This window comes from Dipodomys spectabilis, unplaced genomic scaffold (genome assembly GCF_019054845.1).
Source record: "Dipodomys spectabilis isolate Male_0828 unplaced genomic scaffold, ASM1905484v1 ptg000164l, whole genome shotgun sequence".
In the NCBI taxonomy this organism is placed as follows: Eukaryota; Metazoa; Chordata; class Mammalia; order Rodentia; family Heteromyidae; genus Dipodomys; species Dipodomys spectabilis.
In genome coordinates, this window is record NW_024870841.1 from 9,363,799 (window position 1) to 9,377,701 (window position 13,903).

Sequence of the window (13,903 nt, forward strand, 5' to 3'; positions counted from 1 at the left end):
ATGTATATATATATATATACATATATATATATACATATATATATATATATATATTCACAGTGGAATTCTATGCTTCCATCAGAAAGAATGATATAGCACCATTCGTAAGGAAATGGAAAGACATGGAAAAATCCTTTTGAATAAAACAAGCAAGACACAAAAACAGATTGCATGGTTTTCCTCGGTTGTATTAATTAGGAAATGTTTAAGAGAGTCTAGCAGATGAGCAGAATGGCTCCATACCTATGTATATATGATGCGATAGGATGATGCTGAGCAAAATAAACTCCAAGATAGGTTAACCGAGGTTTTTCTTTGCAGTTGTTTTTGGTGTAATATGTGATTGTGTGTGTGTGTGTGTGTGTGTGTGTGTGTGTGTGTGTGTGTGTGTGTGTGTTTCCCCCTTTGCTTTATCGTCTGCTGTATTTGATTTTGGTACACTGTGTATGGCATATATATTGATCTTAATTAGACCAGGGAAGAAGAACAATGAAATCGTGCAAAAAGGAAAAAGAGGAAAGCAGTACAATAACAATATTCAGAATGCTGAAGGAAAAGTGTGAAGAATGAGGATGGTGGTAACAAATTTAAAAAGTTATGTATTCACGAACTTTCTTACTGTAACCCCTCTGTACATCACCTTGAAAATAAAATTAAAGTTAAAAAATTAGGTACATAAAATATAATTTCACTCTATTGGTTTAGTAAATATTATTCTAAATGTATTACCTATTAAAAATTGATACTATTTGCCATCTAATTTGAATTAATCCCCCCTTCTTTATCAGAGGCTTATCAACTTGAATTGTATCAAATTACACAATATTTTCACACTTGACATTATTTTGAAAAAAACATTCATCTTTAAAAAATAGATAAGTTGTTAAGAATAGATATTTTCTTCAAAATTCCTTTAACTGCTAACTACTTATTTCCAAATTCTCCACATTCCATACCAGAAAGATTCAAAACATCACCTGTTTGCATGTTATGTAATTCTGCAATAGATGCTGTTTCCCATCAGGTGTTACATATTGAGAATTCGATGGAAAAATAGCCACATTCTGGTAGAGGAAACAGAAACATCTGTAATAATTCCTCAAGAGTAAGCTCTTGTTCATTAGAATAAGCTATTATTTATCTTTTTTTAATTGTGAAAATACCATACATAGGAGTTAGAATTACATGGGAAAAATAATGAGTGCATTTCTTATCCAACATTGTTGCCTCCTCCTTTGTTTATCCTTCCAATCCCTTCCCATTAACCACCCCGCACCTGCCACCCTACTCGATCATCCCCCCTACCAAAGTTGTAAAGTTCGTTTTTGGAAATAACGACTTGTACATTTCATTGTTGCAATAGGTCCACCAGTATCCCTATTTAAACAATTTTTCCCCTTCCCTACACATATTATGCCAACATCAAATAAAGTGAAAGCAAGGGTTACACAATGGGGGAGGGACATACAAAGCAACAAAGAAATCATCTTAAAAACATGTTAAAGACAATTGGATGAAAGAAAAATGATTGAATACTTATTTTGGGCTTAATTCCCCTAACATCAACTTATCTGACCTTTTCTGCTTGACTCAGACATACACTGGTTATTGCAAATAAGGGAAACCATGAGACCTGTCTTTCTTTGAGCCTGCCTCACTTCTCTTAACATAACTTTTTCCAAGTCTTTCCATTTCCTAACAAATGGGGTAATGCCATTCTCTCTGATGGAGGCATAGAATTCCATTGTGTATATATATACCGTATTTTCTTGATCCATTCACCTACTGAGGGGCATCTGGGTTGGTCCCATATCTTAGCTATGGTATATAAAGCTACAATAAACATAGTTGTGCTGGGAGCTTTAGTATGGTCTTGTTTGTGATCATTTGGGTAAATGCCCACAAGTGGGATTGCTGAGTCAGAGGGGAGCTCTATGTGCAGATTTTTGAGGCACCTTCTTACTATTTTCCAAAGTGTTTAAACAAGTTTACACTCTCACCAACAATGCATTATGGTTCCCTTCCGTCCACATACCCACTAGCAACTGTTGTTATTAGATTTCTTAATTATAGACATTCTTACTGTGGTGAGGTGGTATGTCAATGTTGTTTTGATATGCATTTCTTTTATGGCTAGGGAGGTTGAATTAACTTAACCAAAGAAGTGAAGGACCTTTATGATGAAAACTTTAATATCTTGAAAAAGGAAATCAAAACAGAACTTAGAAAATGGGAAAACCCATGCTCCTTGATTGGAAAGATTAACATCTCCTGGACCTTGAATTCTAGGCTTGGGCACTGCCCCTCAGCTCTTCAGCTTGAGGCATCACTCTACCTCTTGAGCCTCAGTGCTACTTCCGGATTTCTAAGTGGTTTATTGGAGATAAGAGTGTCACAGACTTTCTAGCCTGGACAGACTTTGGACCAAGATCCTCACTTCTCAGCCTCCTAAGTAGCTAGGATTAAAGGCGTGAGCCACAGGTACCCAGCTCCATGAGACTGTTATCTCCAATTAATCACAAGAAACCTGAAAGTGGCACTGTGGCTCAAATGGTAGGACTTTGGCCTTGAGCTGCAGAGCTGAGGGACAACATCAAAGCCCACACTTCAGGGCCCTGAAGCAACAAAAGAAAAGAAAAGGAAAGAGAAGGAAAGGAAAGGAATTGTGATCTTTGCCACACATTCATTGCTAGTATAATCCTTGTTTTTTCAATATGGCCTTTTTTCCAGTTAAGTCCATGTCCTTATATCTGACTTGCTTTGGAACCAGAATTATTCTTCCTTCCTACTCTTTACCAATTTGTGTGATTATCAACCATGATTTAGAGCCAGGAGACGAAAGAGGCTGGCTTCATCCTTCATGTCCACTTAGTAATGCTTTCTCTATATTACTCCCATAGATGAATATACTGGCCTTGGCTTTATTGTTTCAATGTTGTCTTATTTATAGAATATTCTATAGTGTATTGAACCCTTATACTTTAAGAAAGTACTTCTCTTACTCTTATTCCTCTTGTTCCCATAATGTTAACTCATGTACACTTAGAAAATAATGCACAACACACACACACACACAATTTTCTGAGAATCTTCGTCCTACTTAAATTTAGCCTTAATTTACAGAGCATTTACAAAATTTGAACTCAACGTACTCCTGGTTAATCTTTTATAAGACATTTAAATTTCATATTTTCTCTTTACTAAGTTGTCTCTGAAACACATGTTATCTCATGTCCAACGATATCCTTGTGCTATCTCAGTGAAGCAAGAAAACATTCATTGTATATTAATACCTTTAAAAGAGCAGCACCATAAATTCTTATTGGAAGTAACTAGGAGGAACTGTTACTGGAAGTGGAAACTGATCAAGGAGAGGAATTGAACATAGAGGATGACAAAGTTCAAGGTAATTTGTGCTCTCCTTTTTACTTTACAAGAAAAGAATCGAAGGCTTAAAGGAAACTTTGTTCCTGACTTGTTCGAGTGTGTTCTTTACTCATATAAAACTTGTCTGTAAACTTCTAGTTGAGAGTATTACAAAAGGAAACTATGCAATTTGAAGGCCAACATCGAAAAAAAGGAAATAACTTTGTTTTCAAAGTGTTCTACTGCAGAAAAACAAAAACATGGAGGTTTTCAAGTGCCTTTTGGATGGATATTTCTCTCCTGAAATGATTCTCTTGTGGCAGGAATCAGTTATTAATTCCTATAGTCTGGCCCTGGGTTCTCCATAACAACAACCCTTCCAAAAAAGCAGGATCCAACGAATATAATTAGCAAAAGGACACTCTTTCAGACCAGTGCTGCTTTAAGAAGGGTCACAAAGATATATCTGGTGGTTTTTTGTTTTTGTTTTTTGGATTGTTTAGTTTGTGCTGGTTCTGGGGATTAAACTCAGACTCTGGAACCTGTCCCGGAAGAGTTGACTTCTCTGTCCACCTGCCACCAAAGGTAGTACTCTACTGCTTGAGCTTGGTTTTAATTACAAGTATGAGATTGACAGGTTCTCCATCCTGAGTTGGCTGTGAAATGAGATAATAACTAAGACAAGTGACACCAATTGTATCAAGAATTCTGCTTTGAACTGAGAAATATTAGTAGAAATTTATTATGAAGCTAATATTTGACAATATTTGAAAGAGAATATGTGCAGCAAAGAAGACATAGCTTTAACTGAGCAAAAGAAAGTGGACTAAAACATTTCTTTTTCCGCCTGGGAAGATTACTATTGACATCATAGTTTCTCTTAGGGATACCAAAGGCATATTTTCTTTTTTAAATTTTTGGTCTTGGGGCTTGAACTCTGGTCCTGGGTATTATCCTTCAAATCTTCAGCTCAAGATGATTGCTCTATCACTTCATGTACCTCACTGCTTCCAGTTTTCTGCTGCTTACTAAATTGAAGATAAGATTCTCATGGACTTTCCTTCCCAGAGGGACTTTGAACCTCAATCCTCTGGTCTCAGCCTCCTGATTAGCTAGGATTACAGACATGAGTCACTGGCACCCAGCTCATATTTGCATTTGTGTGGACTTACTGACACTATGTAGACAAATCATGGAAATTTAAATGAAATAATGATATTGCATCTATTCAGAATAATTGAAATAGCAATAAATATGTCCTCATTTTTGGTGTTGCCTTAATGACTGATTAGCTTTGGGACCCTTATATAATCATCCTCTGCCTACTAGATGGTGGACTTTATATCAGAAAATGTTCATAGACAAATAGAGAAAGACTGAGATTTTTAGAAAGCAAAAGGGATCGGGTATGAAAGATCAGCATAGAAGGAGATATAACTTGGTACACAGAGGTTAAGAACTAGCGTAAAAGATTGCTAAATGCAATGAGGAATAAGCCTAGATAAATAAGACTAATTCTTCAATATCCAAAAATGGCTCCATGGAACAGTTTCTGGTATACCTTACTTACTATCATTTATTCCTTCCTTCTGTAATTATTCCTTCTCTTTTGTCATAACTATTTACTACCTTCTGTGTTTTTGGTGCTGTGCCTGACCAAAAAGATTTCTAAATCTCACTGCGATTAACCTTTTCATTGTAATTAGAAGTGACCAGTCAAAAACCTGGAATCTTTGGATTTCTCGGATTAATCTTCACCTATTATCTAAGCACATTCCTGGCATTAATTGCCATGAACTAATGAACAATACTTTTTTTTTTCAACACAGCATCCTAATATAGGTAAGCACATGAATTAGGGACTCTTGTCAGGTATCAGTATGGATGGAGCAATTATTTATTCCAAGTATGGGCTCTTTATTTTGCATTTACTATTGAAATGACCTTTTTCTGTCAGTCCTAGGGTTTGAATTCAAGGCTTTTTTAACCCTCAAGGCTAGCAATCTACACTTGAGCCACAGCACCACTTACAGTGTTTCCTTTTCTGTTTATTTGGTACTGAGGAATTTAACTCATGGTTCCCTGCATAACAGGCAATCACTGTACCATGAAGCCACATTTCCAGAGCTCTAAATGACTTTCTTAAGAACTTATTACATTTTCATTCCATTACACAGTATCACAATTTTGGCCAGATGCTGAAAAGGAAGTAGAAAACAATACTAAGTCCAGTCACATCACTAAGAAAATAGAGTTAAGACCTTCAGGACTCATAGAACTGTTGCATGTAGCATTATTATGTAAAACAGCATAAACAGTCAGCTCCAACATCCATAACCATTCTGCTTCCACTTTCAAGGCCAAGAGGCAAATACCTAAGCCCTTTTTTTTTGGTTGAGAGTGTTTTCTAGTAAGGAAGGCGGGGGAGGAGGAAGGCGATAGTGGAAAAATATGTGTATTAGCTTACTCTCCACGTATTTTGCATTTTAAAAAGTGCTACTGATTATCTCCCATTTTTATCTAATTGACTATGCCCTCTGCAGAAAACGTAGATAAATGTAGAAATTTATTCTTGTCGATAGTCACATATAGTTAACAAAATATATTTATATAAAAAGAAAAGATACTATATTACAAAGTATAAAGTTCTTCTCCTAGTATTGAAAAGATTGCTCCAGTTAGCTTTGACATTTTATGAACTCAGTATCACAATATTCTCTAATTCCTGTAACATCCAAGGTATGAAAACATGATTTGAAATTCTAATAGTATTATAAACAAAGGTACATAATAGCTTCCTTCCTGCAGAGATATGTGATGGAAAGTATTGTTGATTGCATTATAATACTCTTCTTCTTTCTCTTTTTCTCAAGTGTTACATGTCCTTGCAAATAACTGTATGACATACATCAGCTTCCTGTAAGTGAGTTTTCCCTCTAATCTGGAATGTCAAGTTAGGTCATGTGACTTACTTCAGCTTACAAAATTGAAACAGAAGCAAGCGCTGAAAAAATATTTCTAGAGGAAGATTTTTATTGTCTGTTCCTAACAAATGATTGCTTTCCCATATCTATAAAACTAGCATATTTTGTGGCTCAAGTGGTAGAGTACTAGCCTTGAGCTGAAATGCTGAGGGGCAGGGCCCAGGCTCAGAGTTCAGGCCCACGACCTGAATTTAAAAATAAATAAATAAATAAAACAAATAAAGGTAGCGTATTTCCAGAAGTAGTCTTCCTTCAAATTATACTCTGAAAGACTAATGCATGTGAAATAAAGGCAAAACTCAAATGCAGCCTCATTTAACACAGCAAAAACTAACCTAATATTGGAACATAATTTTAAGATGTTAGTTTCTTACAATCCTTGTATACCTTCATAAGAATTGACTATAAAACACCAGAATTTAACAAATTCTAAAAAAAAAGTAAACAAATAGATAAAATTTCCTACTTGATGCTATTATATTTTTTCTATCAATAAGCATTCTACAAGTGGTCACTTGCATGTGGGGTTATATTTTCTATAGATGAGTTTAATCAATCTTGAGCATGATATCTAATATCCACAATCATTATCCAGACATTGTGATTGAGATGTGGAGAAACAAAATGCCTATATTTCTCCTTCATATTCACCTTCTCCTTTTTCTAATATGAATATTCATCCTTTCTCCAAACTCTCCTATTAATAAAGGATGAAAGACACATTCTGGATATTAAGCAAAAGGCATCCATGCAAAAATTTCATTCTTTCCAAAATCGCTTAAATAAATCACAGTGGCTCATAGAAGAAGAAAAACATGATTTTCTTTTCTTCTCTGGCTTCCACATTGTGTCTGAACATGACTCTAAATATCTTATAAACCATTTGCTTTGGCTAAGCTTTTAAAAGGAATAAATAGGTATTTTTGTTTGCTTCTGAGAGACCTGAAATGATGTTGCAATAACATTGTGTGTTGAGAGGCTAAATTTTATCAGAATCTAAACATAATGAAAAGTACATGATTTTAAGATAAATAGCTTGTAGGTACATTTTGAACGTGACATACACAAAGAGACATTTTTTTTCTTTTCCTCTCCATACTGATTCACCTTCAATAAGCAGTTCAGTTCAAATAATTCAAGTAATTATGTTTCTTTCAGAAATAGATTAGGCAAAAGAAAGGTAGAAAAAGAGAACAAGTATTGAGTGATGCATTCTTTAAAATTGAAGTCAAAAAAATATAAACCATATTACCAAAAAGAGCATTCGAATGCTCTTGAAAAGAGAAACTTTTTAAAGAGAGTGTATAAAAAGTGACAGTGCCAGAATTGTTTCAGGAGCTGCTCTCTGGGATTTAAAGGTCCTAGGAGGTGACAATGTTTTAATCAGTATTATTTTCAGGGAGTAATTTTATTTTTATTTAGTTGGACTTCATTGAAGAAATACGTTGTTCAAATCTAATGAAAATATAACAGAACATAGTAGAAAGAATGCTACAAATTCATTGTGGTAGGCAGAAAAATACCTTCCCCAATCATCTATTGTCCCCAAATATGTAATCCCTGAAATGTAGATTTGGGATATCAGTAAAATAATCAGCTTTCCTTACCCAAGGAATGCAAATTTGAATAATTATCACATGGAGGAACTATTCTCAAATGGGTACTTAAATGTCCCAGTTTTAGTTGGAAAGGGCAAGATTGGGGCCTAACCATCACAAAGTTGTAAGAATGGTACATTTGAAAATGAAGGAAAAGGTAACAATCAGATTGTGAAATCAAAAATAAAGGAAAACACAACAACCATATTGTGAAATTTCTGGAAAGTGGAACAGAAATTAATGCCTTGTAAAGTTCGTTTTTTGACATTAGGACTTGTACATGTCGTTGTTGCAATTGGTCCACCTGTATCCCTAGTTAAATGATTATTTTTTCCCTTCTCCTCCACAAATTATACCAACATCAACTACAACTTTGGTGTTGGGGTTAGGACGGAGTGTGGGGAAGTAGGGAGGGTAAGGGTAGGGATGGGAAGGGGAAACAAAGAGGAGGCAACAATGCTTGATAAGAAATCTACTCGTTATCTTGCCCATGTAATTGTAACTCTTCTGTATGTTATTCTCACAATTAAAAAAAAAGAAGAAGAAAAAGTAAATGCCTTTTCCCCTAGATAAATTTAGTATGCTTATGTTAAAATTTTCAAAGAAATACTGTCTTCAAATGTTTTCTTTTCACTTCTTCACTGCTAATTAAAGTATATTTGTTGTTCTTTAAATGGTAACAAAAAAGTCATACTTTACCGTATATTGTCAGTGAAATCAGATGTGTCTGTGATTGCTTTTTAATTGGTTTCACGTATTTCCTTGGCTATTTTCATTATTGCCTTTGTTCAGTCTTCTAATCAGGAACGGGTTACATAAAAAGATTATCCTAAGGAATAGGATGTTAGCGAGGATAAAAAATTACATGTATAACTAAAGAGTTTCATCTCTTAAATATTGAAATGCTCAGAAGACATTTTGCTATTACTGGCGTGGTTAAGATGACTTCAATGTTTTAGATCTTAAGCGAAGTGAAAAGCATGTAAAATGTGACAGTTGTTCCAAACAATGATTTTGGCTGTTACATTCCTACTCCAATGAGATGAATGACTACTGTCAATGAAAACCTTGACAAGGTTGGAGGACATATCGATTTTAGCTTAGAAATATTAATGTTAGAAAGGCAAGGGAGATTCCTAAAACAGCAATGCGTATCACTTAACAATTATACTTATGGCATATAAACATATAAATGTGAATTGAGTGAGAATTGTTTGATTTACACAATTCACTGACACCTAAAACCAGAAAACACATCTCTACATTTATATAAACTAGTATATCTAGTGAGGATTTAAATTTTTTTACAATATATATTTCAACATTCATGTCAAAATATGTTTATTTTTAATTGTTTAATTTTACTTTTTTTATTCATGGGGCTTGAAATCTGCGACTGGATGCTCTCCCTCAGCTTTTCAGCTCAAGGCTAGTGCTCTACCACTTAAGCCACTGTCAGTTTTTTGGTGTTTCATTGGAGAAAAGAGTCTCATGGACTTTCAAGCCTGGGCCTTTCTAGTTTTTAGCCTCTATTGTAGCTATGTTTACAAGCATTAGCCAATGGCCCCTAGCTACATAATTATTTTTTACATAGTTCTTAATAATTTAGTGGTAGCCCATACATTTATATGTTGTGTAATGATCAAACTACATCATATCCATTAGTTGCTTTAAGTATCATTTCATTTTTAGGAGACTGCTCAAATACTTGTCTTTTTGCTGTGTTGAAATATCTATTCCTAACTATAATCACTTTGCTTATTGTGGTTATACAATTAATATATTTATTTTATTCATTGAAGTCTGCTAATTAAGTTATAAAACATGAATGTAAAGTGAAAGATATTCATGGTCCAATACTTGTTTAAGAAAACAAATATACCTTTTTTTTCAATTATATTTCCGTGGGAATGTGAAACATTAATTGGTTTAACAGTTAAAATTGATCTCAGTTACATTATAACAAGGTGATTCAAACTTGTTTTTGAAAATTACATACTTAACACAAATAAAATTCCACATTCTTCTACTACATAATTTAAATAACAGTAACACAAAGCTTGATGTTAGTGGCCTCCTGTGTAGAATCCTAGAAAATCAGGAGGATAAGACCTGAAGATTTTGGTTCAATGTCAGCCTAAACAGACAAAAATGTGAAAACATCTCCAATTATCCCGCAAGAAGAAGAATGTGAGGATATGGCTCAAAGAATAGAGTGTCATCATTCATTAGCAAAAAAATCTAAGGAGACCATGAAACACTGAGTTTAAGCCCCAGAAATGTGGCTCAGTGGTAGAGCACTTGCCTTGCATGCATGAAGCCCTGGGTTCTATTTCTCAACACCACATAAGCAGAAAGAAAAAAGCCAGAAGTGGCGATGTGGTTAAAGGGGTAGAGCTCTAGCCTTGAGATGAAGAGATGAGGGACATGGTCCAGGCCCAGTACAAGCCCCACGATCGGACATGCCGCCAAATAAAAGTACTATGAACATCAGTAATGAAGCCAAAATAGTAGAAAAGATGATGAGAAATGTTTTGTAAATATATGGAAGATAAATTATTTCGCAGAATTTTCATTCAGCGGAGAGAAAAGTTAAAATTTCTTTTGTACAATCTCATTGAATTGGTTTGTGTTGAAACCTGGCTATTAGGTTACACACGAATGAGTAGATTGGATTAGCTGGCATACCAGAGATTGCCTGTGACTATGCACAATCCCATTCTGCAAAAATCTGAAATCGTGCTTCTTAATTTAAATGAAACATCATGTTAGAGACTGTTCAGTCCACATAGACAGAGGTCCTCATTTTGAGGCTTCAGACCAGTGCTTTTGTTCATAAACATGCCTGATTTACTGCCCTTCCCTTGTGTAACTATACCTTCCTTAGCTGGCACCTAGCAAGGCTTCGAGCTTCAGCCCCTGCCTTAATCTCTCCTTTCTCCTGCTTCAAATCATTTCACATGCTATCTATGTCTTACCATCAATTATTTTCTTACTATTCCCCGCCGGAAAACTGTTCTGTTCATGTAAACCCACTATAAATATCATAGTTATAAAAGCGAGTAAAGTTTTAGCCTTGGCCGAGGCTCTCATGTGTAGGTTTGCTCCCTATTAAGCTGTGCTACACAAACACTTTATTTTCTCCATGGCTTTAGGTTCCTCAAAAGACTTCACTAAAAAGAACTCCCTTATGACCCAGCAATCCCACTTTTGGGCACTTACCCAAATGTTTACAAACAAGACCACACGAAAGCTACCAGCACAAGTATGTCTATTGCAGCATTATTAACCATAGCTAAGATCTAGAACCAACCCACATGCCCTTCAGTAGATGAATGGATCAAGAAAAATGTGGTATATATACATAATGGAATTCTATGTCTCTATCAGAAAGAATGACATTGTCCCATTTGTTAGGAAATGGAAAGACTTGAAAAAATTATATTATGTGAAGTAAGCCAAGCCCAAATAAACATAAGTTTCTCATGATTTCCATTTTTTGCAATATCTAGTATATGTATGAGTCAAGCAGAAAAGGTCAGATAAGGTGATGTCAGGAAAATTAACCATAAGATAGGTATTTTAAATGTTTTTTTTCTTTCTTGAACTTGTTTCTAACGCAATTATATACATTATTTCTTGGTTGCTTTGTATGTCCCTCCCACACAGTATAACCCCTGCTTTCACTGTATTTGATGTCTGTATAATTTGTGGAGGGGAAGGGCATAAACAAGTCGTTTAAATAAGGATACAGGTGGACCTGTTGCAAAAATGACAAATACAAGTTGTCACGTCTAAAACAGTGGGGGTGGAGGGAGGATGGGAAAGGATGGGAAAGGTAAACAAAGGAGGAGGCTACAATGCTTGATAAGAAATGTACTCACTATCTTGCCCATGTAATTGTAACCCCTCTGAACAGTATTTTCACAATAAAAAAATAAAAACTAAAATTCAAAAAGAAAAAAATAGAAATAATATAGGTGAGTAAAGTTAGAACAGGAGATGATCAAGTCAGCTCCCAGACCAACACAGATTTTTCAACAATATCATATAAGGGTATAATTTTTTTGGGAAGCATGTTTTACTTACAAAGTAGCTACTATATTTTAAATAGGAAAGTGAATGAATTTTTACTAAATTGGGAAGTTATTTCAAAAGTCATAATTTTTTGAATTATGTGAAAAAGGTTTCAGCACAGATTTGATCTATTCTGGACTTCTGTTGGTGAAGTTTCCAAGCGAAAACTCAAGTAATTACATATAGAGAGACAAGAACCTACGTCAAGTAGTTATTCTGGAATTGCATGATGTGAAGAGAAGAGAACAGAGTGCAGAGCCAATGAACTTTTTATAGAGGATGCAGATTGTAAAAAATCTAGGGATGGCAGGCCACATAGTCTCTTACCTGCACCTCAGTCTCGAACATTGTGGTGCTAAAGCAGCTACAGACAACCTGAAAGAGGATAAAGTTAGGCATGGTAAAATGTAATAAAAGATACAGATTCCCTATAGTTTACAATAATTAGTACTTTCAGTTATTTGTCTATTTTTTCCATCACTTAAAACCATAGAAAAATATTCTTAGCTCCAGATCAAAGCAGGATATAAAGATCATAGACTACTATTTGCAGATTCCTGATCAAGAAAATTAACCTCTGAATAAAAGAATCCAAACAGGAAAAGACAGGTGTTGTTTCTGAAAGAGGAAAAAGAATATTCAGAGCATTGTATAAAAAGTCATATAATTTGAGCAAATTATCTCTGACATTCATGGGAGCTGGCTGCCAAGACTTAAAATCTACACTGATTGAGATGTATAAGGTTTTATGAAACATAGCCTTTTTCATTATTATACAAGCAATAGAATTTAGAGTTGCTTAAAAAAAGAAGCCAAATCTTTCTACCCATGATTCTTACACTTGCCTAACCCTCCCAACGTAAAAAACTTGATTTTAGTGGTTCTACAAACCTAAGTTCTATTCCTGGCCCTCACATGATTGCCAGTTAACTATTTTTTTCCATCTCAGTTTGCTGTTCCATGAAATAAAAGTATCTTGGTGGATCAAGAAAGACGTGAGAGAGCAAGCCTTTATATGAAAGCAATTAGCAGAATATGCAGAATATGCATCTATTCAAATACCTTTTAAATTTCTTTCCACAAAATGAGTGCAATTTGATGTTCTATGTGGATTTCTGATAGTTTTCAATGGAATTATCTGTTTTCTAATTTCAGATTTGGTGAAATACTATAGTCAATAGCACTATCAATGAGTATTTTCTGATAGAAGTATTGCTTGAGCTTTTATAAATATGCTTATATTGCATGGATTGTTGATGATCTGCAAATATGTCTGACAATTACTATGTATATCTCACGTGAATGCAAGGACTCTCTTTCCATCTGCTGGGTTTCATTCAGCATACCTTTTCGGGCCTCGGATTCTTCCAGATTTCTGTTTGTGGACTCCATGAATGCTCTATTAACTTGTATTTATTCCCATTCTACCTGAAAAATTCAATTATTATTTGATTAGCCTTATCATGCTCATGAATTTTCCTATCAGACTCACGCCTTTTCCTATCACCTTTATACAGAGACTTTTGCAGGTGTTTAATCTTTTTATTTAGCATTTTTATTAGTTTTTAATCAGTGTTGTAGACCATTTGTGGAAGGCCCCTTGGATTATTAACTGCTCTATTGCCTAATTATCATGAGTGGGAGTTGAGATGCCTGGAGTTGCCATTTTTCTTGTGTTTCTCCACTTTTCCTTCCACTTCGGGTATTAAAGCTAAACCAATACCATTCAAGGACACTATTTTATGGCATTCGGTAATCAGAGTTCTCTAGTGGCACAGATTTTTTGAAACAGTTAAAACTAATACATGTATATTCAACTTCAGTGGATACATCTAGTTCAACAACAAATAACTAGGGACTAAGAAAATCAAAGAAGGA

At 34.7% G+C, this 13,903-nt stretch overlaps 1 pseudogene; it reads right to left on the reverse strand.

The window, feature by feature from the left end:
- LOC122119352 overlaps positions 1–13,417 on the reverse strand; it is a 36,624-nt pseudogene extending 23,207 nt beyond the window's left edge.
- Positions 13,418–13,903: the final 486 nt, after the last annotated feature.